Source organism: Cavia porcellus, unplaced genomic scaffold (assembly GCF_034190915.1).
Source record: "Cavia porcellus strain 051 isolate PalLab524CR breed Dunkin Hartley unplaced genomic scaffold, mCavPor4.1 scaffold_13, whole genome shotgun sequence".
Classification (NCBI taxonomy): domain Eukaryota; kingdom Metazoa; phylum Chordata; class Mammalia; order Rodentia; family Caviidae; genus Cavia; species Cavia porcellus.
The window spans coordinates 46188643-46215573 of record NW_026947496.1 but is presented as its reverse complement, the minus strand read 5'-3'; the positions used below and the strand labels follow the sequence as shown (position 1 = coordinate 46215573).

The window sequence follows — 26931 nt, the reverse complement described above, 5'->3', positions numbered from 1 at the left end:
TGTAAAAATTCATTAATGCTACAAATAAGTTTGGCGAGGTTGTGGGATACAAAATCAATGTATGAATGTGAACTATATTTCTATTCACTAACAAGGAATAATCTGAAAGTGAAAGTAAGGAAATAACTCAACTTATAATAGCAGATAAATATTTTTTTGGGTAAAAGTGGACACAGTGACTTTACCTCTGTGCTAGCTTCTTGGTTGATCTATGAGTCCCCCCTTTCACACTGACCCTTTGATCAGGGTGGATGTCCCTCCTCTTCTTCCAATTGCCTGTTTCTAGCTCATCTTCTCGGAGTCTCACCAGCACCACTCCTTCTCTGCTCAGCCACGGTTCCCCCCCTTCCAGCTCCTTGAGAAGTTGAGGCAGGAAGATCCCTTGAGTCCAGATGTTTGGAGCCAACTTCAGCAACACAGTAATACCCCCAACTCAAAACAAAAACAATAGAAACAACAAAAAAGATAAACAAGATAGTTTAAAATATATGCTTCAGATAAATTTAATAAAGTGCAAAATGTATACACCAAAACCTGTAGGGCATTACTAAAATGAAAAAGGCTTCTATAAGTGGAACAATATCCTGTGTTCATGGACTGGAGATTTAATATTGTTAAGAGGGAGATATATCCTAAATTGATATACAGAATAACACAATCCCAGTAAAATTCCTAGCTGCCTGTATTTATTTTCAAAAACTGACAAGCTGATCTTAAAATTCATACAGAAATGCAAAAGACCCAAAATAACCCATCTTGAAAGGAGAACAAAGTAGAACTCACAGTTTCCAGTTTCAAAATTTGCTCAAAACTACAATAATCAAGATTGTATGATATTTCCATGAAGAAAAACATATATTATTTAAACAGAATTGAGAATTCAAAAACAAATTCTGTATTCATGGTCAATTGATTTCTGACAAGTGTGGTCAGTTCAGTGGGGAGAAGAATAGTCCTCAACAAACAGCTCTGTGACAACTCGATATCCAGATGAAAAAAACCAAGAAGAAGAGTAAGTTTGAACCTGTATCTCCTATCATATATAAAACTTAACTTAGGAGTGACAAATGACCTAAGTTTAAGCTATAAAACTCTTAGAAAGGAACATAAACATAAATCTGTATGACCTGGGATGAGGCAATTTCTCTTCCTCTAAAACCCTGGCCTTGAAAGTGCCTGCTTCACACAGTTTTGATGTTCTAGTGCAACCTTTGCATACTGTAGCTGTAGGGAACACTCCAAATGCCATCTTTGTTAATGACCACCCTCCTTCAAATTTGAGGCTTTTCAAAATTGGGACTCTTAAATAAAAATCCTACACATGCTGCAGCTTAAGTAGGGGATGGAGGAAGTCACCAAAAATGTCACTCTCCGGCAAACCAGAAACTGCATACCCATGTTGGTTTTGCAACAGTTTGGAGCATAACCTGAAGTATTTGAAACAGAAATGAAACAGGTCTTAAAGAACCACCAAAACCAGATGGCACAAATGTTCTTAGGGTCTCTTCAGAAACTGAAAGAGGAACAAAGAAAGAATCCCTCCCAAGGGAGCTGTGCAGCTGCTGGTGAGCTTGGTTTCTGAGCACTGTGAAACATTTTCAGCCATTGAGTTGGAGTGTAAGTGTTCAACAAACCCACTGTATAGATTTTAAGCAATTAATACGGTTTTGGCATAGTAGCCCAGATGCAGCAACATAAAATTCTCAAATTCCACTTTTTAGCTCTAGAATCTTCTGAAATATGCCACCACATGTATCAATGAGCCAAAATGCATTGTTTTACTATGTGCTCATTAGTGTTCTAACAGGTTACATGTATTAGCTCATTTAACCCCTACAATAATCCTAAGAAATTATAATATAGTACATAATAATCTCTGTTTTGTAAAAAGTATAATTTGAAATCCAAAGAAGCAATTTACCCAATTCATTGTGCTACTTAGTGGAGTTTGAACTCAATTGATCTGACACGAGTGTAGATATTTAACTTTCACTACTTTTTATTAAACAATTGAAATAAAGCAAGTTACAAAATGAAATGATCTATTCCTAGGTGTGTTAGTTTCTCTTGCTGCTATAACAAATTACCAAATATTTAGTAACTTAAAACAACACAAATGTATCGCCTTACAGTTTTGAAGGTCAAAAGTCAGAGATGGGTCATACGGGCTAAAATCAGTGTTAACAGAGCTTCATTCCTTATTGAGACTATGGGAAATCAATTTCTTTCCATTTTTCCAGGTTTCTGAATTTGCTTATGTTCCTTAGCTGGAGAACCCTTCATCCACACTAAATACACATCACTTCAACCTCTGCTTACCTCATTACATTTCCATTCTTTCCTTGACTCTCCTGTGACCCTCTTATAAGAAACTTTGCACCACATTATGATCTCCCTATCTCAAAATCATTAACTCAAAGCCAACAGTAAAATCTCTGCCATATTAAGTAACATATACCTAAATACATAGGTTACAATTGGGATAGTGATTCGGATATAGACATCTTGGAGTGAGCATTATTTCTATTATTTTAACACAAACAGGGAACTGATGAGCCCACAATTTTATCTGCATTGTATGACCTTTTAAAAAAGAAAAGAGAAGGGATAGTCAGAGCAGGGAATGGAAGGGAAGGGAATGGAAGGAAAGGGAAGGGAAGGGAAGGGAAGGGAAGGGAAGGGAAGGGAAGGGAAGAGAAGGGAAGGGAAGGGAAGGGAAGAGAAGGGAAGGGAAGGGAAGGGAAGGGAAGGGAAGGGAAAAAATGAAAATAATAACAAAAAATTCTTTTAAAAGATTTAGAATGCTGAAGATGTAGCTCAATGGTAGAGCATTTGCATTCATGAGGACCTGGGTTCAAATCTCAGCACCCGAAAGAAACAAAAGAAAACAATAATCGTAGCAACAAAACCTCAACACAAGTTAAAAATCTATCTACTTCTTGGTAGAGTTTTGCAAAATTGAATGTGAAAAGTTGGTTTTCATGATAGATGGACTCACAGTTCACTTCAGTCAGCTCTATTTATATGTGAATTCATTTTATGACTGGTTAATTTCTGCCATCTTTAAGTCTGGAATTTGTAACTCCTTAATTTTGTCCCATTCGCACTTTTCCTTGTATTGATACTCTATACATCCAACATTCTTCTCAAGTTCTATGGAACGCTGACCACATCACACTAATTTCTCAGGTTCACAAAATAAATCTCAAGAAATTCAAAAAATTGGAGTAATACAAACTATGTTCCATGATCACATATGATGAAATTTTAAATTAGTAACAGAAGATTTGTAAAATTCACAAATATGTGCAAATTAGATAAAATATTCCTAAATAACTAATGGGTAAAAGAAAAAAATCACAAGAAAAATTATAAAATATGTAGAAATGAATAAAAATAGAAACATAACATACAAAAACATAGGATACAGCAAAAACAGTTCATTGAGAAAAATTTATAGCCCAAAATGCTTATATTAAAGAAAGACTCAAAAAATCTTGTCAGTAATCTGATCTTTCAACCTTAAAAAAATTAGACTAAACTAAAACATGGAAAAGGAAGAAAATCAATTAAAATGAGAAAGGAATTAAGAGAATCAACACAACCCAGCTTCTTTGAGGAAAGCAACAAATTGACAAAATATAGGTAGAATGATGTCATGGTTTATGTCTGGATGTCCTCGCAAAGCCTCATGCAGTCAGAGGTAGGGCTTTTTCAGAGGTGCGATGCTGAGACTGTTCCATGGTGCAATGCTAGGCTCAAGGACACTAGGATTACGGGTGTGAGTATTAGTTGCCCTAAGTAGCCTGGATAAGATATAAGGGTGAAGAACTGTAGTCTTCTCTTGCTTGTTTTGGTACCTTCTGCCTACCAGGAACTGTTTCTTCTCTTTGATGCCCGTCTGTCACACCACACTGCCCTGGAACCAACCCAGTATGGACGGAAAAGTCTCAAATTGTGAGTTTAAAAAACCACTCCTTCTACCTGTGGGTGTTGAGAAAAGTAACTATGACAACTGACCAAGAAGAAACAGGGTTAACTCAAGTTACTGCTGAAAATGGGAACATTACTACTGACTTTACAGCAATAGAAAAAGATTATATGATTATACTATGAATAACTGTATGCCAACACGTTAGATAACCTCAAACACATTAGATGAAACAGAAAAAAATCCTAGAAACACACAAACCATCAGCAATGATTCAAGAAGTAAAAGCTGAAACTAAATCTATAATAAATAAAGAGATGGAACCAGTTTTAAAGACAAAAAAACTTTGAACAATGCAAAGAGGACACTTCTTTTATCCAAATTGATTTACATATTCAGTACAATGATGATTAAAACAACATCTCCTTTATTTTTGGTAGAAATGGATAAGCTAATACTAAAATTTATATGGGTTCATGCTTTCTGAATTCAAACTACAAAGCTATAGTAATGTACGTTTATGAGAGATATTGATCTATAATTGTCTTTTCTTATAATATCTTTGTTCTATTTTGGTATTAGGGTAATTCCAGCCTCATAAATGAGTCAGCAAATATTCCCCTGGTTCTAACATCTGAAAGACATCGTCGAGATTACTGTACTTCTTTCTGAATGTTTGGTAGAATTCACTGGTGAGCCCATCTGGGCTTGATGCTTTCTGTTCTGGAGGTTATTAATCATCTTTCCAATTTACTTAGTACTACCCAAATAGAAATTTTGTTCTGGTGTGAGCTTTGGCAAATTACATATTTCAAGAAATTAGTTCGGGTTATCAAATTTGATTGTATAGAGTTGCTCATACTATTCTTTTATTATCTTGTTAAAGTTCATGTGATCTGTAATGATGTCCGTTACTTTCATCTCTAATATTAGTAATGTATGTCTTCTTTTTTTCTTAGTAAACTTGAGAGGGGCTTTTCAACTTTTTTGAGCTTTTTCAAAGAACCAGCTTCTGAGTTCACTGATTCTTCTCTATTGCTCTTCTATTTTCAGTTTCATTGATTTCTGCTCTGATGATTTCTTCTAATTTGAATTCAATTTGCCCTTTTTTTCCCTAAGGTGGAAACTTAGATTACTGATTTTACACTTTCGTATTTTCGAGTATGTGCTTTTCAGTGCTATAAATTTCCCTGTAAGCAGTGCTTTTGCTACATCTCGTGAATTTTTATTGTTTCATTTTTGTTTATTTGAAGGTACTTTTGAATCTCCTATGGGATTTCTTTGGTGACTCATGAATTATTTGTGTTTTTAATCTTCATGTATTTGGGATTTTCCAGTTATCTCTTTCTTTCTTTTTTTTCTTTTTCTTTTTGGTTTTTAAAGAAAGGATCTCACTAAGTAGTTTAGGCTGGCCTTGTTAAACTCATGATGATCCTTTTGTCTCAGCCTCCCAGACCCTGGAATTATAGGCATGTGCCACCACACCCAGCTTCCAATTGTCTTTCTGCTATTAATTTGTAGTATAACTTTACTGGGTCTGAGAACAGATATTGCATAAAGTTAAAAAGTACTTTTTACATTCTTATACATTTTTAAAGGTGTGTTTCATGGCCCAGAATGTGATCTATTTAAATGAGTGTTCTATGTGGGCTTCAGAAGCTGTGCTGGATGAAGTAATCTATAGATGTCAATTATATTCATTTGATTGATAGCATTATTGTGTTCAACTATGTATTTTCTGAGTTTGTTTCTGCTGAGTCTGTTCATTTTGATAGAAGGCTATTGAAGTCTGCAACCATAATGTGAATTAATGTATTTCTTTTTGCAGTTCTATTACTTTTGCCTCATATTGTTGTTAAACCATGCATGCTAACGGTTGTGCCAGCTTCTTGAAGAATTGACTCCTTTTTCATTATGTAATGCTCTGCTTTATCCTTGGTAACTTTCCTTGCTTTGAAGTTTTCGCTGTTCTTACTTTCTCTTAATTAGTGGTAGCACGATCTATTTTCTTTGTCCACTTATTTTTAATCTGCATGTATTACTGATTGATATGTTCTTGGATCTTTTTTTTTTATTGATACCGGGGATCGAACTCACGACCGCCTGCTTGTAAGGCAGGTGCTTATGCTGCTGAGCTAAATCCCCAGCTGTTCTTGGATCTTTTAATCTTAATTATTTTACATATCTGGAATTTTATTGTGACTAAAATGAATGTATGGATTTCTTATTAGGTCATACCATCTATGGTCATGGTCTACATCTCCATTTACTCAGGACCACATCTCCATTACATCAGGACTACATCTCCATTTACTCAGATGATCTCTATACAGGTTTTGTGTATTCTTAGTAACTTGATCATTATGTATTTTATAACTTTTTCACCATTGTGCACAGTATCTTATTTTTATTATGTTTTCCATTAGGTTGCTGGTGGTTTAGAGAAATTATCATTTTAAAGAATGTTTGTTTTTCACTTCAAACTATCAGGAAATCTCAAGTCATTCTGGATCCTGATTCACTGTATGTGACCACTTCATTCTCTCTAGAAGCTTGTGAAATCCTTCTCTCTTCCATCTGTTGTTATCCACTCTGTAAAATCTCACTAATATGATAATTCTTTCATGAAACCCTCCCCTACCCTTTTATAGCTCCATGTGTGTACTCTATTACCAATTGATTACTCATTCCACAGAAATTTTGTACACTATTTACTATTTATTTGGAATGCTTTTAAATTAATTAATTCACTTTATTTGCACTGCATAATCCCAACTGGACTGAAAGTGCTTGAGGACAAGTATGAGCTCACTCTTCATGGTATGAGCTCATCATATCCTTTGCGATGTATTTTTTTCCCAAATGCAGGTATTCAAGCTATATTTTGAATACTTTAGGCTTAGACTAGAGAGCAAACATCAAAACTTAAAATCTCAGATGCAGCCACATGTCTTTCAGAAAAGACAATCAGTAACAGGCTGTTTTCTGGCTCCTCAGAGCCTAATTAGCCAAGAGCTCAGCTGGGGGCTAAAGGCTACAGGAAAAATAACTATGCAGTCTTCTCAGCAACAGGTTAAAACTGCTGATTTATGGCTCTTGGCAGGAACAGTTGGACCTGTGCCCGGGGATACCACATTGGCTGCCAAAGAGCCCATTGATAATCCTCAGCCAGACCCACGCAACTCACTCCACTGTGAGGACCATGTTCCAGGTCTCTCAACTGCTCTGGGTGTATTTAAAATGAGAAGGTCAGATGCAAAGATAAGGATCTTCCCTGGGGAACAGCCAGGGAAAGCTGTGGGCTACTTCAACACCTCCCATAGTTTGCCCTGAACCTTTGCACCCCAGTCACTGCCCACCCCGAGTAGCTTCCTGCCAAGTGCCTGGTGCCTTCCTGCTGATCTCAGCTGTTTCTTCCTAACAATGGCTGGACAATCATTCATTTCTCAGGTTCCTTTCATTTGAAGCCACCAAGCTCCTTCTGCCCCTCAGTGAAGGGGGCTGGAGGCCAAGTTTTATATCCTAATAAGAGGCCATGCTAAAGTGCTCATGGCTTAATGTATTCCTGACCGAGTATGTCTCAATTTAAATATTGGTTTCTGGCAACTGCCTTCATTTAGAGAAATAAATCTTTTGTAAAAATTAATATTTTGGTACTTTTTTCATTTTATTAGTACATGTCTGCAATTCATACAGTTTAAAATCATCTTGGGTACATACTACAGCTTGTTTATTTTTTTTTAATCTCCTTCCTCTGTCTTCCCCTCTCTCTGATTTCCCAATCACTTTTTTCATACCCATTGGTACTATTTGTCTCAGTACATTATGGCTTATAATGATGTTATGCATTAAAAACTGGTGGCCAACTTAATTCCAGCTAAATTAAATTAGCATGGTGCTGAGTGGAGATGTTCCACCTGAGGAAAGTTGCCAGCGTATATAGAGATGTGGAGCAGAAGAGAGGTATTGTGGGTTTCTCTAAGTGTTGCTGTTTGAGCTGTTGGTTCTCCTGGAGAAGCTCTGTTCCTTACACTAAGCATCATTTTCTGGCTCTGGAGAGGAAGACATGTGCTCTTTAATCTCCAGGACAAAGCTGTCATGCTGGCTTTCTGGCATGTACTCAAACTATGCTTATTGTTGGAGGAGCTCAGGGCCTCCACGTCACTGAAGATGGCTGTGGTGCTTTTCAGGACAACTCTGTCTTTATCATGAGGATGACTTCTTGGCTCCAGTGTAGAACCCTCAGCCTACCAGCACAGCTCCTTCACCCCACTGACATAGACTTTCTAGCTTCCACTGCTGACCTTTCGGCCTTCTCAGTAGGGATCCAAGAAACAGACTGGCGTGAGTCATTCTCGAGGGCTCTAGACCTCCAGTTGGACTCATGGGAGGCACTGCCCTGGGCTCTAGGTCTTCATCTGGACTCATGTAGGACATTGTTAGGAGATTCAGGCCCTTGGCTGAATATTCTGTGTCTTTAGTGTTGTGGATAATATCCTGCACTTTCTTGTGTTAACTCTGGGTGATCATCATAAATAATAAAATCTGTGTCCTGATTTTAATTGTTCTCTGCACAACCCCTGACTACAACAAATGGCTTACATTGATGGGGTTTTTAGGTTCTTTTACATAGTATATCTTTATTCCTTTCATTTCCCCTACCCCTTCTCTTTGCCCCTCTCCTTGTTCCTTTGAACCATTTCCCTAGTGGACAAGATCTGTCCCTTGTCCCTTTCTATCCATCTTTTATCATTTTCTTTGTTTATATTTTGCCTCACTCAAATGAGGGATACCATACGGTATTTAAGTTTGTGTGTCCAATTCATTTTCATTCAACATTATGTTTTCCGGTGCATCCATTTTCCTGCAAATGCCTCAAATCTGTCATTCTTTATAGCTGAGTAGTATTCCATTGTATACAGATACCACACCTTCTTTATTCAGTCATCTATTGGTGGGTTTACAGGCTGCTTCTAGGATTTAGCTATTACAGATTATGCTGCTAAACATTGGTAGGCATGTATCACTGTAGCCTGATGATTTAAACTCTTTGGGGAAGATACCTAGCAGGAAGATTGCTGGACCATATGGAATGTCTAATTTCAATTCCTTGAGAAATCTCTATACTGATTTCCATAATGATTATACTAGTTTGCATTCCCAATAAAAATGAAAAAAAAAAATGTTCCTTTTCTACCACAGCCTTGCCACCATTTGTTATTATTTGATTTCCTAGTGATTGACTTTCTTTCCAGTGTTAGATGGAATCTGAGCATTGTTTTAGTTTGCATTTCTTTAGTGGCCAGAGAAGTTGAACATTTTTTCATGTATATGTTGGCTATTTGTATTTCTTCCTCTGTGACGTGTGTGTTCATGTTTCTCTAATCTATTTCTTGACTAGATCTTTAATTTGTTGTAGTTTAATTTTTTGTTTTTTTTATATTCCACATATTAGTCCTCTGTCAGAGCAGTAGAAAATTCACTCTAGACCTCCACATTCATCCGATCCCACTCCTTTGTGTGCTGCAGTCAGAACTGTTATCATTTGAATGTGAAATGCTGTCATCTAGTGGATCGTGCAGCTCCTCATTTTGCCACGATTCCTAGTCAGCATAGTCCCTAGAGAATCTGAACTGCTGGCAACAGGAGAGACAGCGTGAAGCCCCTAATTCACACGATTGTTCCCATTATGGGTTTTCTTTTTTTCTTTCTGTGGCTAAAGAGTGAAATAAAACCATGCACTGCAGACTACAGGTGTTATTATGTAAGGAGAGAATCAGGCACTGTGGGTGGAAGACAGGAAGAAGGGTGAAAGGAGAGAATGAAGCCAACATTATTAAGGGCATATCATGGAGTAGCTGTTGAAAATTGTTCTGCATCTGAGGCAGGTGTTTTTATTCCATTTTATGGATGAGGAAACAGAAACTCAAAGAGGTCTATCAACTTCCCATGGTAACACAGTCAGGAGGTAAAGGAGATGGGATTTGAAAAACATGGTATTGGAAATAACAGAAATTATAAGGTCACTAAGAAAGGTCAAAATCTAACATAAGAGAGTGGGGAATAGCTTTCTGACCAAGGGACAGCTTGGAGACTCACCATAATCCTGATGGGTAGTGTTCAAATGAACAAAATTTATGGCTGAGTGCTGAATTCTTTCTACTGAAGCATAAGAAAGAAGGTGTTAGCCAGTGTGGCATTGCATGCCTATAATCTGACCCCTCTGGAAGGCCAATGCAGAAATATCAAAAGTTTAAACCCATCCTGGGCAACTTAGTGACTTACTGAGACCCTGCCTCAAAATAAAATATTTTAAAAGGCTGGAGACAGGATCCAGAGATTTAGATCAGCTCAAGTACTTGCCTGGTAAGTAAGAGGTTATAAGTTCGAGCTCCAGCACCAAAAAAAAACCATCAAATAAACAAAAAGGCTGGAGATATAGCTTAGAGTGATGGCCCTGTGTTCCATCCTCCTAATTCACACACACACACACACACACACACACACACACACACACACACATACTCCTTCAATTGTTATATTTGTCTTTCTTTTCAAGATGCTCACTTAATTTGCTTCATTTTTGGCAGTAACAACAATCCTACGAGCCGATCAATGACCTATATTGACCCTTTGTTTCAAAACCCAAAGTACTTGCTAAGTGATTTTATGTAAGAATTTCCACAAATATGTTGAACTGTTATGTCTGCTTATTGAAGAAGACCCAAGCCTAGTCAGGACTTCCTTTGCTGAAAAGGCAGAGATACCAGCCTCTCCAATTCCTTACATCTCTACACCACAGTGCTGGGAATGAATTCTCCATGAAACTTCAGCAAGCTTCTTTCTAGTCAAAGCATCTGCTTGACTTTTTCTCTAAAATAAAAGCATCCCCATGCACATCCCACTTCCGAGACCTCCTCTTGGCAGGATGAATACTGTGGACTTAGAAAGGCGTGGAGGTGTGCAAGCCATGTGCTGCTGCAGTGGGTGTGCGCCCAGTCACTAGCCCGTCCCCTGCAATCCAGCACTGCCCTTGATTCTCAGCTCATTGCTTCTGCAAACCTTGTTCTGGCCACCAGGGCCACACTCTGATCACAGCACCACTAGTTGTCTTCTCTGAAAAAGAGGATACAGAGACCTTACTTTTGTTTAATTTTTACTAATTCATATTTGAAAAAGGACCTTGTACCCCCAGATGAGGCCATTTTCATCGATGATATAATTTCCCTCTGTTTCATTTTCCTATAAATGTAGAAATCTCTTCCTTTGTTAATACATCTTCACAGGGAAGAGGACTTATCTTTGGTGGTATTGTCTTCCCAAAATCTGAGGCAAGGATGCAAAGAATGAATGTCACTTTCCCTAACAGCCTCTGAAAAAGAAAGATTATTTGGCATCTGGATTTACTTTCGTACTGGAAACACGTGTGTGTTTGTGGAGGTGGATGTATCCAACAAGTTGGTTAAGTTTTGGATCGTTGCAAACTTCAGAAATAATACTGGCACCTAGTCATAACTGCCTTCCCACACTCTCTTGCCTCGTTGCTTGACCACTCAATGAATGATCAAAGGAGGAGAAAGGACAGGAAAGGCAGTGAGGAAGAGGGAGAGAAGAGAAGGCAGTCGGAAGTTCTCTCCTTGGTTCTCTTCCCCCAGGGAAGAGAGGTTCTCTTCCTCCTGGATTCTACCCTGCATGCTGGGACTGCAGATGCTGGGAATGAGGGTCTACAAGATTCTGCTGTCATTCTTCCTTTCTAGGGCCTTCAGCATCAATATCCTTGATCGGGGTCTGAGAACAAAACTTAGCTGGGATCTGCAAAGAGTAAAACTCTATGTATGTTGTGACCATCATCCTTCACTCCTGCTGGGCTAGAGGGCTAGAACAACACACCCCAGGGGCCAGACGGCCATGCTCCATTCCATCAACTCCTCCACCACCTTCCTGACAGGCGGGGTACAGTCCCCATCTCCCCTTCCCCCCCACAGTGTCACCTGTAGCTCCCCAGTAGTAATCCTATCTCTCACCACTTGTTTGACCCCCACACTCTTTTCTCAGCCCCAATTCCTTTCTTTACAATCATCATTAGCACTACTTAAGCGTCATCCTCAATAACAGTAGGTCTGAGGGTCCATGTACTCTCCCAGCATTTTGGAAAATCCTTAGTAACTATTAATCCTCATTACTTGGCTTTTAAAAAGAAAAGTACCCTCCTGGCCCATGTCATCCCCAGCTCTAGTTAGACCACTCATGACACTTGACCCAGTGCCCATGTACCTCTTTGATTTCCTTGGATATCCTTCCCCTAAAATAACTCTTCTTGGAAGACCCTCCAGATGCTTTGAGAAACAAGTTTTCTTTACTGGAAATTTCCTAAGACTCATAAATGGGTATGAATGGTGCTTAACATAGAAGATGCTTCACAATTACCTGTTAACTCACTGTGGCAATCAGCAGCCCTGACCACTGTCAGAGCATCCTATCACTCTATAAAGGGCTCATGTCTCACTCATGCAGCTGTATACAGCTCCCATTACATTACCGCCGCAGAGGTGCTTCTTGTTTTGTCTTACCCTTGTTAGTTTCTCACCCTCTCACCAGAAACTCAAAACAGAGAGGAAAAGTGAAAACAAAACTCAGAAAGATGAAGAAAGAAAAGATGAAAACCAACAGAACCTCAGTGCCACTACTGATCCAACATCTGAATTTTATGGACCATCACTCTGATCCCCCAAAGCCTTTAGTTATTTTTTCTTTCTTCATTTTCTATGGCTCAGGAATACTTACTTAGTTTAAAAATTAAGAAAAAGAGAGCTGGCTGTTCTTTAAACTTAAAGCATGTAGTAGACATGGACACGTTTTTCAGAAGTCTTACAGAAGGATCAATTTCTGCTGTAGCGTGGCCCTTCTGAACCCGTTTGTTAATGTGCAAAGTCACACTTTCTCATTAGGTCTGTGCTTTTAACTGATAAATTTCCCCAGAGCAGAAATCACTGCCACAAAATGTCACAATACAGGAAAAAACTGGCACTGACTCATTTAGGAGAGATCACACCCACTCGGTACAGTGGCTGTTGCCTCTGCCAGCCGTGAGTAGCAGTCAGGTTGTCACTAATTCTGGGGGACCCCAGCATGTGTTTTGATTTTGCAAGCTCTTTTGCAAAGCCTGCTTTCCTGTTTATGTGTCTTGTGGTGCTTTTACTGCACACATAATTCTGCACACAATGAATGTCTTTTACAACTCAAAACCAGAAAAAGACCAGAAGATTTTAAATTAGACTGGAAAAAAATGAAGCTCGGAAGATGTGCTGCCTCTTTTCTTTTAAAGGCTGCAATTAAACACATGGATGGGAGAACTGATCCTATAATCCTAGAAAACGGGAGTATAAACCCAATTATTTGTCAATCATCTTGGCTCCTACAATAAATGAAACTGCAAAACTGTCTTTTACCCAATGCCCAGCGCTGACAAAAAAATGCCTGACCACAGCTTCATATCCATTCCCTCGGGGCGTGATTTAAACCAAGAAATCTGTTGTCAGGAGATGAGGACAGCTCTAGGAATAGCTGAAAAGCCAGGGCAAAGGGTTTCTGTCTCCCTCACAATCCTGTAAAACCAAGTAAAACTGATCTCTGATTGATTGTTAAATGCTTGGCATTAAATGGCTGGGGGATATTCAGCTCATTAAATCCAAGATTCTCAGCCAAGCTTTCTGCTGAATTACATTGCTGGGTGCTAAGAGTGGGCACCGATAATGAGAAGGAAGTTATTGCAGCAAGTTGGCAAAAGTCTTGAAGAAGTTAAAAACAGAAAACCTTGATCAGCAACCTTGCCTACAAAGCAGATGCCATTGTTTGGGAGATTAAGGGATCCGGTGAACAAATGTAAATCAGTCACTTTGGCTACAGAAAATGGTTAAGAATAGCATCTACTGAAATTCTTGTCTTTTATTTGCAAGGGGGAGAGAGATGGGGCACAATCTCTTTTTCACTTTTGATTGATTCTTCCCAGTAGTAATACTAAGAAAGGTTAGAAATACTACAAAATGTTAGTATGTTTCTCTTTATTTTGGTTCTAACTTGAAATTATTTCTGGCATCACTTTTTTTAAAAGATTTTTGCACACTACTGCTTTACCGCATTGTATTAATGTAAATGAGGATTCCCTGGTCTTACAAGAACACTTGGTGGGGCCTTAAAGGTGTGAATCCAGGATGTTTCACCGTCTTTATTTACAAGATGTGTTTTCTTTCCATTTTCATGGTTTTTATTCTTCCCCTATTTTGCTTGAAATGACATCGTCTCTTATCTATCTGGGGATAAAAGATGATTACCTTTTTGTTCAGAACCCACTAAACTAATACAGTTATACTGTTTGTTGCTAAGCAACAGAGCTGGGCTACCCAGAAGCAGCTGATTCCTCTCAGTTCCTTGTTCCCTTTCTGATAATTGACCACGGAGAGAGTTTGTCTGGCAGGCAGGAAGTACCTGTAATCAAGAGACTTGAGGAATTAAAAAGGGGAGGGGTCTCAAGAGTTGTCAAAAACTTTTACCATAGATACACAAATGATGCCCTATTCATGCAAGGAAATACAATTTAGTAATGAAACGTGTACTATATACACACAGCAACAGTGATGAAATTCAAATGGATGAGGAAAAAAACAGACACAAAAGCGTATGTACTATGTATTTTACTATGTTTTCACAAAACGCCAGAAAAGATAAATCTACTAAAAAATAACAGAAAGTGAGCAGCGATTGCACAAGGTAGGGATAATCTGAGATGAGAAGAAAGGAACCTTTGGGAGTAACAGAAACGTCTCTTCACCAATGACATCTTTTGAGGGGATTGTTATTTTTGTAGTATGGAGATTAAACTTTGAAGCGCTCCACCACTGGGCTATATCCCCACCCTTTTTATTATTTTTATTTGGAGACAGGGTCTCCTTAAGTTGCCCAGGCTGGCCTTGAACATCTGATCCTCCTGCTTCAGCCTCTCAAATCACTGGAATTATAGGAATGTGCCACTGCAGTATCTGTCAACTGTACTTTGATTGTGATAGAGGCTGTACAGATACAGATCAAAATGCCATTTGTGGATGCATTTTATTATACTCAAAGCACATATAAAAGCACAAACCAAAAGTATTAATATGCAACATTAGTTTATTAAACTTTTAGTCATATTATTTTTAGGGATAGGAAAATATTTTTCTGTTGAGAGTCATTATTTTTTACAAGGAAAGAAAATTCATGTCACATAAATAAAACACAATCTTTGAAAGAAGTTGTGTTTACTTTTTAAAAAGATATTTACTTAAGAAACATTGTAATTAATATTTCTCACTTGACTTTTTTCTTCCTAACATTGTGATCTTATTAAAATTATATATGCAAATAATTTAAAGAACATTGTATTTCTTAGAAAGAGGTCATTTCAACTTTTTAAGATTTTTTTGTTTTGTTTTGTTTTTTGGAGTTAGTTTCATATTTCTAGGAAAATGCTTGTACTGCTGCTGTTTGATTTTTCAGATTTTTGCCTTACTGATGTTTTTACTCTGGAAATGTATTTATTTGTTTCTCCCTCCCACACCACTTCAGTCCCCTATCTACCTGATCTGGTTAATTTTGTTAAGCTATAGTATTTATCTAACTGATCATGATAATGCCATTCATTTCTGAGAAATAGTACACTTCCATTCTTTTTTCCTTTCCTTTCCAATTTCCTTTCCGATTTCCTTTTTCCCTGGAGTTGGTAAGTGCGGGGGTTCTGTTTTGCTTTGTGTTGTTCACTGAGCTGTTTGCTTAGTTTGCTGTAACCAGAGTCCGTACTTCCTCCAGTTCCACCACCCAGTCACATGCTCTGTCCTCCTTTATCATCATCCTGTGACTTTGTTACTTTTTTCATTTTTGAGACAAAATAGCTAACACACAAAGTTAAAGGAGGAAAAGTCTATTTAGTTCACAGTTTGTAGAGGTTTCAATCTGTAATTGGCTGGCTCCAAGGTAGTGTGGCATGGCAGAAGCACATCAAAGAGGAGAAACATTTCATAGCAGGCAGAAGGCAGCAAAAACAGCAAAGCAGCAAGTGACAAGCAAGGACCCTCTTTCTGTCCCTTATATTCCATCCAGACTACATGCCCTTAGGGCAGGTACCCACAGTGGGATACCCTTAACCCTTCCCAGAAATATAGCAAATCATTACTGAACTGCTAATGTAGTAATCACACGCTCTTTATCCCAGAATCACACACTGAATCTCAGCATCACACAGTCTAGATCCGGCCACCTCTAAAAAGCACTGCCCCTCTCCCCCGTGACCATATGAGGCTTTGAGCAGACATATAAACACAAACCATAATAACCCATGAATTCCTTCCACCCCTCAAAGGACACATGAGACTGGGCACAGAGTCACATGTTTTGTAGCTTCCTTTAAAGGAATCAATGGCAGGTCTGTATATGGAGGGACGCCAAGACCAGTAAAAAGACAGCCAACTATCGTGAAATAAGAGGTGCATGGGCTGCTACTGCTGTTAAAGCCATGTCCTAACTCTGCAATAGAGGACTGCAAGGGCAAAGATAATCCTTATAGGGTGGGCCCTGTCATGGAACAGACCATGGTATAAAGGCTTCATAGTTCTGACTTATGCCTTTCATACAACTGGATTTTCCCCTAATATGTTCACTTTTTCCCACATCCCTGCACACTGTAACCAAAGGGAAAATACCTAATAGGTATGGTAGGTTGACCCCAGTGCCTTTTTTTGGGAAAAACCTTCCTACCCAAAGATACTTTGGCCTAATAGTATTTATAACAACAAATCAACAGAAACAGCTAAGGTGTCTAAACGCAGAATGTGCTTTTTAAAAAGTTATTTTTGTACTTCAGATACATTAGTTCTAAACATCATGACAAACCTGCAAGGTTGATATTTGCCTTAGTATTGCAAAAAGACAGAATCTGAAATTCCAAGAGGTAGTTTGATTTGCCCTTCAAGTAAGGAAAGGATACAAATTTAATTTCAAAGCCAGTGTTTGTTTCCCTGGGTCATGCAGCAAGAGAGGCAAGCATTGTATTTGGATATCTTATTCCAGGACTACTTAAGATGACTTACCCTCAACAGATGTATCTTACTTATTAGTAATCAGGGAAGCACGCAATCCTAAAGTGTACCAAACAGGCCTATTTTAATATTTTAACTAGAGAAGGAAGCAGAAACTTAGGAAACTGATGAACTAGCATCCTCCAAATTTTCAGCACTAAGAGACCAAAAGTCAAACGGCACCACTGTACAAGCAGATGGCCAACTATGCTGTCTAACAGCAGCACAACGTTGTCAACAAGTAGTGTCCTTGATCAATGGATCCCTGCAAAACACCCCATAACTTGGGAGTGACAGGAAAAATCCAGGTATCTCATGCCCAGGAGAAGTTTCAAGATACCAAGAGAAATATAGCAAGAGCCCAATGTGGGAATTTTTCTATTAAAAAGTATAATACACAGTAGCTTGCAGCGCTTTTAAAAAAGTTACTCCTTTAGCTATCAATCCAATAATCTTGTTTTCTAATTGTGGCTCCATGGAAGAAATTAAGCTTCAAAGGCTTACTTTGAAATCCTTCCACATAGGAACCAAGAGAAAACATGGAAGAGCTAAGTGACTACATGTCACTATTGTGGAGCAATTATAATACACTGCAAAGTGTGCAAGCCATTCAAAAAATAGTTATAGGAGGATTCTCACTTTGTGAAAGATTTAGAAAACCAAACCAATAAGCAATCAGTCATCATTTGTAAATTTATATTATCAATGGTAAGGTTAAACTTAAAATTTATATTAAATTGCCCCTAAGTTCAATTCTGCAAACCAAAATATAAATATAAGGTAAAGTAAAATTTTGCATATTTACTTATTCAAATATTAAAAGTACATTAATATGCTGTTCTCCTGTAATGAACATTTACATTTAAACCCAAAACAAAGATGCAAAACTTTAAATTTTTAATTTTGAAGAAAAAATAAAACAGAATAAAGCCAATTAAAACAAAAACAGTGAAGGTGATACAGAACTTTAAAAAAGATAATGGGAAATCAAAAATGGCTACCGTAATGCCTCTTGCAATCTTCAAAATAGCTGTTGATACCATCAGACATACTAAAATCAAACCAAACAAATCAGTCAAAACAAAACAGTGAAAGTGATGCAGGATTCAAAACAAGATAGTAGGAAATCAACAATGGCTACCATCTTCAAAATAGCTGCCCATGTCACCAGACATAATTTAAAAAAAAATAAAACAGAACAGAATAAAACCAATCAAAACAAAACTGTGAAAGGGACATAGGACTTCAGAACAGGATAACAGCAAATCAGTAGTGACTACCACCGTATATTTTGTTATCTTCAAAATAGCTGCCTGTGCTATCAGATATAACCAAACCAAACCAAACAAATAAAACCAATCAAAACAACAAACACAATGCAGGACTTTAACACAACATAATAGTGACTTAACAATGGCTACTACCTTTCCTTTTTACACGTTTCCTCCCTTTTCACTTTTACAATATCCATTGTGCATTTTTTTATCTTTTTATTTTGAAGAGCATAAAAGCAAATAAGACAAAACAGAATGCAGTCAATCAAGACAAAAGGATGAACATGGTACATGACTTAACAACAAAATACAAGATCAATAATGGCTAGCATGATGCTTCTTGTTATCATCAGGCATAATAAAATCAAACAAAACAGTACAGAACAAAACCGATAAAAACAAAACAATGGAGACATTATAAGACTTCGAAAGAAGATAATAGTAAAACCATAATGGGTATTATAATGCATCTTATTGTCTTCAAAGCAGTTGCCTATACCCTCAGACTTGATACTATCAAACAAAGCAGAACAGAATAAAATCAGTCAAAATCAAAGCAATACAGGGCTTCAAATTAACCTAACAGGAAATCAAAAGTGGTTACCATAATATAGCCTGCTATCTTTGGAATAGCTGTCCGAGCCATCAAATCTAATACAGTTAGACAAACTGAAACAGAATAAAACCAAGCTAAACAAAGCAATGAAAACAATATGGGTTTCAAATCATGATAATAGTTCACAATGGTCACTGCCTTCCTTTTTAGACAGCTCCTTCCCTTTCACTTTCACAGGATGTGTTGTACATTTTGGATCCCACTAACTCCAGTGCAAAACTTTAATAAAGGCAAAGACATACTCTCTTTGCAGAATTTCAGACAAAAGAGAAAATCAGATATCATTTAGACAGAAAAACCCCCTGAGAGGCTCTGCTCTCGGATTCTCACTTTGTAATAGAAAAATACTCAAAAATTATTAGTACATGAGTCATTTGAAGTGTGATTAATTTCTGCAGTCTTTGCTTTCTGAAATTTATGTTTGAAAAAAAGTATGTTTTTTTTTTTTTTTTTGGAAAAGGCTCAATTTGACATACAGATCTCTTAATTAAAAAAAATAAAAAACACCTGAGCTCGATCTATTCAGACATGCCCATAACTGCCTATTCTTTTTCCCCTCTATTGCTTTCTTTTTTCTTTTTTAGGAGGGGGTTACTTAGGTAATAACTATTATTTCTTGGAATATCAATTGCATACCAATTAATCACTCCCAGTTATTCTTGTGGAGGCTTTCAAACTATTACTTCAAATGTTCAAAATATTTGTTCTTTAAAGAAAGATGTAATTCTATAGAAGTGATGGAGGAAGGGTCATTAGTCCTATTTTGCCTGAAGTGTGAACAGTTTAAAGAAAAGCAAGGTTGAGGGCGTACCACAGTGGCAGAGCGCTTGGACAGCATGCCAGAGGCCTGGGTTCCGTCCCTAGGATTGCCAAAAAAGGGCAAAGAAGGAGGAAGAGGAGAGGGAGAAAATGCTGTTAGGGGGGTCACCAAGACTCCACTAGAATTTGATTCCTACCTCCAGGCCCAGTCTTAATGCCAAGGAGAACAGGGTGGAGAGACCTTGGTCCCTGACGCTCTTTAGGTGCTCCTAATGAAGCAGCTGGCTGTGCATCTGTCCTGTGTCCTCCTGCTCCTCCCAGGCTTTTCACTGTGGAGAGGAACATAGGCTTGCTCAACCCCACACACCCCACAGGAAACTCAGAGGAAGGAAAGACTCACTGTATTGGTTTGTAACTTTGCTTGAGTTCTGGTTCCTGCCATGAGCTCTTCAGACTGGATGGGAAAGTTCAGTTCCTTCCTCCTCTGCTTTTAAGGAGAAGAAGGAGGAGAAAAAAAGAACCAGAGGGAGGATGCTTATAATTGTTCCTTCCATCCCTCTATAACCGGCCACTATGTGCTAAGAAAAAAAAAAAAGATAAATGAGAGTCAGGCATGGTAGTAAATGCCTGTAATCCCAGCATTCTGGGAGACTGAGGCAGGAGGATGCCAAGTTTGAATCCACCTTGGGTAATTTAACGACTTAACAAAACTCTGTCTCAAAATAAAAAATCCAAAAAAGGCCAGGGATACAGCTCAGTGCAAAGGACCTCTGTTTAATCCTCAGTGATACAAAAACAGCCAGCATGAATGAGACGTAATTCTTCCAGGGTAACATAATGTTGAGGGCCAGATCCACGGATCAGATATTGTCCACAACCCTGAGAAGCAGGAACAGAAAGTGCTCAGTACAGCACTCAGCACATGGTGTCTGTTCCGAAAATGTTCATTACATCTCTGCTTGGGGCAGACAGCCCAGGCGGGGTCGTGCTCTGGGGAAGGAAGATGACTTTCTGAGCAGGAGTGTCATGGCTAACTTTGTGTCCACTGGCCTGGGCCATGGGCTGCCCAGATCAAACATGGTTTCTGCTGTAGTCAATAAGAATGGTTCCAGATGATCTGGGCACTTGATTCTGTGGCCAGAATGAAGCAGAACCCTTTCGAAGAACTGTTTCAATGTATACTTGTTTTTCACAAGAAGGAGGTTTGTATCCTGTTTCTCCTTGCCTTTAAGAAACCAAGGCAGGAGGATAGCAATGTCCTCCTCACTCACTACTTGATTTATGACAATTTGCATTCTCTGTGGGAACATCTGTATAAAGAGAAAATAAATTAAAACTATAGATTTTAAGCAGCACAGAGTAGAACCAGGTAAGCACTGTGTCAAGGGAAAAGGGTCTGCGAATCTTCGGAATGTGCAGACTTTCTCACTGACGGCAGGTTGAACAGCCACGTGGGAGCCACAAGAAGTTGTCACACAGCTGATGCAGTTGGGTATGGTTTACTGTGTTCCCAAGTCCCTGGGTGCTGCAAGCCAGGTGCTCAGTGAGAGATGGTTGCATCTCTCAGAGGGGCAGCCTCACGGAGGTCCTTTGGTACTAGGAGTGGCATGGCTAACTTTGTGTTCACTTGCCTGGGCCATGGGCTGCCAGATCAAACATGGTTTCTGTTGCAGTCAATAAGAATGGTTCCAGATACTAGGTCCCTTGGTCTTCACGCTTAGAAGGAATTAATGTCATCCTCATGGGGACCATAGTTAGATCCCTAGATCAACGTGCTATAAATCAAGCAACCTTGGGGCCTGGATCTCTCTGGCTTCTGGTCTTGTCCTGTGATTACTTCCTCTCGAGTATTCTCCTGCCATACTGTAGTCTTGTCTATTTTGATGGAGCCAGAAAACCCTCATCAGAGCCAATCAGATGCCAAATCCAGGCCTCTGAGCATCCAAAAACATGAGTTAAATAAACCTCTTTCCATTATAAATACCCAGCCTCAGATATTTCATTACAGCAACAGAAAATGGGCTAATGCACCAGCTGAACATCTCAGTGCAGCAATTAATCAAGACACCTTCAGAGTAAAGAGAAATAGCCCCTTAGTGATGGTGCACACCTGTAATCCCAGTGCTCAGGAGGCTGAGGCAAGAGGATTGCCATGAATTCAAGGCCAACCTAGGCTACATAGTGAGATTCTGTCTCAAAAAAACAGAGTTGAGGGAAAAGCTGAGAAAGCCTTCTTATCCCAGCATCTAGCACTTGATATTCCTCAGAATAACTGCCATGCCAAATAGAGTCAACCTTCAAAAATATAGATCCCTGATCTCAAGACAGACTCCAGCCTCTCCCAGTGAGTGAGCACAATTTGCAAACTGGGGCTAGAGAGAACAAAACCTCACCAGCAAGCAAGCCCAGTCCAGGAAGCAGCATCATGAACAGCTACAGCCAGATGGGGAACAGACCCCAGTCCCTTCTAGAGCTCAGGCTGGCAAAGAAGAAGTACCAATACCGTCACCCGCACTTCTCGGTAAGTGACTGCCCCCCCCGCCCCGCCCCAGAAGTGACTGGCTTATCCAGAGAAACACATGCTGTGATGATAGCTATGGAGCTGAAATGCAATTGGATGCCTGTGGTGCTTTGGTGTTTCACTAACATTCCAGGTCTAGGGCCTGTGGTTTGATCATAAGTTCAGAGGATAAACGGTATATGCAGTGTGACGTCTAGGGGGGATCATCAGAGGGTTGCAGCCATTGTTGATTCCCTATGGTCTTGTTTTGGAAGTCCTATATCATTTCCATTGTTTTGTTGTATTGGGCTTTATTCTCTTTTGTTTCATTTGATTTTGTCAAATCTGATGGCAGGAGCAGTTATTTCAAAGACAGCAAGACATGTTACGGTAGCCATTTGGGATTTACTATAGGCTTGTTTTGAAGTCCTTTATTGCATTCATCGTTTTGTTTTTATTGTTTCTATTTTATTCTGTTCTGTTTGATTTTCACTGTATCCGAAATTATCTGAAGCTATTTTGAAGACATCAAAAGGCATTATAGTAACCATTGTTGATTTTGTAGTGTTTTGAAGTCCTGTATCTTTTACACTGGTTTGTTTTGATTGGTTTTATTCTCTTTTGTCTTCTTTAAAATTAAAAAAAAATACATATCACTACTACTATGAATGTCATTTGACTGGAAAGAAGGTAAGGCTGAAAAAGGATTAATAATATGCAGAAGGTCACCAACCAGAAGCAGCAGAATTGGAATTCTAACTAGCTTTTCCAGCTCATTTTACAGGCTTTTTTAAATAGCAAATGTATGAATTTGTTTTGAATTTATAACTGTGTAAGTAGCATATGAACAGAGGATTATGAGCCTCAGGCTTCTGTAATATTATAACTTACATGCTGTAAGTCATGGAAAAATCCATGAGCATTTTTTCTTTAGAGCTTTTGTGAAGATGCCTTGGTTGATCACACCAGTGATTTGGATCCAGATCTCATGAGATAGAGGATAATTTGGGCTTCTAAGGATCTGATAGCCTACAATGTCTGACTGGTCTGTACTGCAACCCATGTGCCTAAATGCCATATTGAATGTCAAAGTTCCTTAGGAGTAGAAAATTTATTTTTAAAAATTATAACTTTTATGAGGGTAACAATGACATTGTGATCAGAATGAGTTTAAACATGCCATCTTTCTAGTTACAACGGTAACATATTGTAGAAAATTCAGAATATAAAAAAAATTCTTTGCAATTGCTGCAAGCTCTAGCTGTGGAATTTTAGGAGATTTATGCTGCACTTCCTTCTGGTTTTCTTTTTTAAGTCCATCACTGACATGTTGCTTTGTAACCTAGAACGTGTGACTTTTTTCACTTCATATCATATTGCAGTTTCCTTCTCACATTACTAAAAATTATGTAAAACCATTTTTATACCTTTCAATATGGTGTGGCTTGTCATAATTTTCTGAAGTGTACCCCGTGTAGTTAGACTTATTACTTCTTTTTTTAAAAGAATGTCATCAATAAATTCACGAATAGTTTTGCTTAGCACACAATCCTAAAATACAACAGCCTCACAAAAATGAAAGGACATTTTCAAGGTTTATAATAATATGTTAGGGGGGTCCCACATCTCCCCAGCACTTTGGAATTTGCCCCTGCAGCCTTCTATGCCTTAGGAACTCCAATGCCATGATCTTCTTGCTGGTCCTTCATCTCAGACATCTTGTTTCCCATCTGAATTTGTAAGCAAACTGCAGAAAGCTGTCCTAAGACTCTTTCAAATCTCTGTGTCCCCACCTTCCAAACACAGGCATGGGCATGTTTCTGAGGCCCACAAGTGTTTCCCCAACCCCTGAACCCCACTACCTGCATCTCAATAAACCTATAGGCTGTTCCTCCTGCAGACCTGCCTCTTAAGCAAGTAGAAGCCAAACCTGTATCCCTCTCCCAAGGCTGGACCATCCATGGCCACCTTGTCTGTGCTCTAGGCTGTGGGCCACCAGAAACCTTGATACATAAAAGGGGTTTCCATTTGCCTTCCTTATCCTGGGGTTAAGACCTGTTACTTTAAAACCTCAGACACGAGAAAAGTGGTCAGCACAGTTATGAGATCGATCTAGACTTGGGCTGTTTAAACAGTTTCCAAGTACTTAGTGAGCTATTGATTCCAGGTTGTATCAGGATTAGGGAGATGGTGAGGATAGCATCAGTGTCCATAGCATGTGGGGGTGAGGGAAGCACTACTTGAAAAGTTTCCTCTTTGATCAAGTAATGCAAAATGACAATGTGAGGACCAGCAGGACTTGGCCTTGTTAGGACTCCAGCGAGTCAGGAAGCAATTCTTCATTCAGAATCTTGAATCCACCAGCTGGTTTGTGGTGTGAATGAAGAATTTACTGTTGCTGGAAAGTTATTCTACCAAGGTTCATGAGTTGTAGTCTAGGGGTCAGTCCTAATTTGAGGGGATGATTTCCTTTCAAGATGAGAGCCTTCCAGAGAGTTGAGGATGAATAGAACTGATTGCCTTTGCTATTGTGAGCATTCCTAGCTCTTGTTCTTAGCCTTGTGATTTTTCTAGGTCAATAATATTATTTCTCAAGTTGTGAATAAAATTCAGCATTTTAAAAATAGGTCTGAATACCAATGGCTTAATATACACTGTTCTCCCAATCTATGATTATTAAGTCCATCTCAGAGGTCTCTTGGAATGAGAAGAGAGAAGTCAAGAAGTGATTTTTGTTGCTGTTATTCAACAGGGGCTGAATGTATGGCAAATTTTGCTCAGATGTAACACAAATCTTCCCATGATTAAAATAAATCATCTGCAATGAAAGAAAGTGGAACAATGCTTCAGAGTTAACTGTCCTGCTGAGTTGGCAGAAGGGGATGAGACCAAGCTGAATTCCAGTGCATTCCAAGCACTAGAGGCTACAAAGATGTGGGTGGACCAAACAGCAGCTGGAAGCAGATGGCTGGGAGGGAAATTTGCTAAGTGATTTTGCCACTCGTTTCCTCAGGTCTTTGACCTGCTTGTTTCTCAAAACCTTTGCAGAAAGAAATTGGAAAATTGTGACAACAAAAGAAAACTCAGAAAAGAAGAAAGGAAAGGTTCCCTGTGACAGGTTTCCCTGCCAAGAGCAACAGCAGCCCTTTCATTTCCAAGTTGTTTGCTTGTAAATGTCACAATGATTCCATCAGTGGTCAACCTTGGTGTCTCTTAATTGTTTAATTCCCTATGATATTGAACAAAAAGTTGTGGACTTCCTAGTCTCATGGGTACAGAGCATGATGGGCTGGATGTGCAAAATACAATGGCAGAAAGCCTAGAGGATGGAAAACAGGTTGCTGTGTGTCTATGTTTGTCTATAGCATGTAGAACAAGCTAGAAAGCCAATGTTCATCCATCTGTAAGTTCCAGCTGAAAACAAAGGCAGAACAGAAATGCATTCTCAAACTTGGAATCCAAATCCTGGCTGGTTTAGGGGAATATATGGGTCACTGGAGTCTATCGAGTATCAGACTGAGGTGTGAGGAATGCAGTAGTGAAATACCTCAGAGTAGGATCAAATCACCATCTCTGTTTCCTGGGCATTGCGGGTTGCCGGTCGATGGTGACTATTTCCCTCCTCCCTACAGGTACAGTGCTACATAAAGCAATGCTTTTAGACTGGCTGAAAGCATTTTTCTTTTTTGTTCTTTTAATTTTTTAAAAAATTTTATTTAAAGAAAGACTAAACAAAACAGAAAATAGGTAGAAATAATACATACATTCAGAGAAAAAAATAAACAGTAAGAAATCACTAGTTGATGTTTACATATTGTCGTTTTACAAATAGTTGTTCAAGATATAAAAGTGGAACATATAAAGTGGGGACTCAAACAGTGAGACTGCAAACAGTTCTGTTCAACTGTCCAGCAAAAACTTAGTAACATGGTTGTCAATCCTATACACTTAAACATACATGCAGTTATCCATATCTTCAATTATGTTGAGATTAAGCAAACCCAAGCAGGCTAATATCACTCTGAACAAAGAATAATACTATTTCTGGGTTTCACATTATGACACTCCAGGATCAGCACTGGGTACTTTAGTGTCTCTTTTTCTTCAGAGTATCTGTTCATTTCATCATGTGTCATAAGATCTTATATACTGTTTATAGATTCCACACGTGCATGAGTCTTAACATGTATTTCTATCTTTTCTATATTCGAGAGGGAAATAAATCTAAGCAAGACAGAACAAAACATATTCCTATAAACACATGAAACAAAAATAAACATATAAGACCATTGTACAAAGGGTTCTACCATGGTTCCTGTGCTGTCTGTTATCTCCAATAGAATTGGCTATATCATCAGACATAGTATAATTGAATATATCAGTACATAACAGTAGTAATAAAAACACAACTTTGTATATAGTGTAGAATTTCAAAAGCAGGCAGTTATCAAACCAGAATGTGTATTGTAGAGTCTTGTCATTTTCAGTGTAGTTGCCTGTACTCTCAGACTTGATACCATCAATCATATCAGTTTTGAATAAAATCTGTCGATACCAAACAACAATCAAACAAACCAGATTTAACTAAGATCAGTCATGATAAAACAATATAAGTCATACAGGGCTCCAGATTAAGATAATAGGAAATTAAAGATGATTACTGTGCTATATCCTGATGTTTTTGGGATAGCTGTCTGTGCCCTCAAATCTAATGCAAGTAGACAACTAGAGCAAAATAAAATCTA

The 26931-nt window shown here is 38.5% G+C and overlaps 1 protein-coding gene across 3 annotated transcripts in view; it reads right to left on the bottom strand.

The window, feature by feature from the left end:
- Positions 1 to 20031, bottom strand: part of Sfmbt2 (Scm like with four mbt domains 2) — a 295751-nt gene extending 275720 nt beyond the window's left edge. Inside the window, exons 1-2 of one of the 3 annotated variants that reach the window (XM_063260158.1) lie at positions 19884 to 20020; positions 236 to 432 (exon numbers count right to left, since the gene is read on the bottom strand). The gene's annotated coding sequence lies outside the window, so the exon portion shown is untranslated. Of the gene's footprint in view, positions 1 to 235; positions 2611 to 19883 lie in introns of those variants that run through there. The other 2 variants (XM_063260159.1, XM_063260160.1) reach the window with 2 other exon arrangements.
- Between the last annotated feature and the right edge of the window lie 6900 nt (positions 20032 to 26931).